Source organism: Frankliniella occidentalis, unplaced genomic scaffold, assembly GCF_000697945.3.
Source record: "Frankliniella occidentalis isolate FOCC.00 unplaced genomic scaffold, Focc_3.1 Scaffold184, whole genome shotgun sequence".
NCBI lineage: Eukaryota > Metazoa > Arthropoda > Insecta > Thysanoptera > Thripidae > Frankliniella > Frankliniella occidentalis.
Genome location: NW_026267310.1, coordinates 528,718 through 529,282, shown reverse-complemented (window position 1 = coordinate 529,282; position 565 = coordinate 528,718).

Sequence of the window (565 nt, the reverse complement as noted above, 5' to 3'; positions counted from 1 at the left end):
AGCATGCCCTGCTTTTACCTGTCCTTGGAGGCCACCCCGCGGCCTGTTCGTGTTCACGACCGTGCTGAGCGCTGCTGAAATACACTCAGCGCCGCTGTGATCCTAGTCGTAGGTACCTTTCCGTGTCTTGTAGGCACTGTACTGTACGACTAAGTGATACATACTCGGTGCGGTCAATGAGGTGCTTGTATGTACATGAATTACATCGTCATTGTTTCGGTGCTGTACCTATCACCTTGGTGTCGGAATACGATTACAAAAGGCGGGAGCGATAATGTGGCAGTATGTGTTACACCGCCCCAGCCTGAGGATGTATTACAGAGCTCCGACGCTATGTGAGTAATAAACTGTATGCAGTGAAATACCGAATGTCTTAGTTGTCACCCGACTCCGTGAGAAGCCTCCAGAAGTAGACCGACCTCGGATCACAATTTGGTGGCAGCGGAAAAGGCTTACCGGAGGGGTGATGGCCTTTGGCCCATGGAACTAGCGACGGGTATACGGCTGGTGGCGAGAGCGTGATGCTCACTCATAATTGCCGGTGAGTCATGGCCTTTGCGGAGGT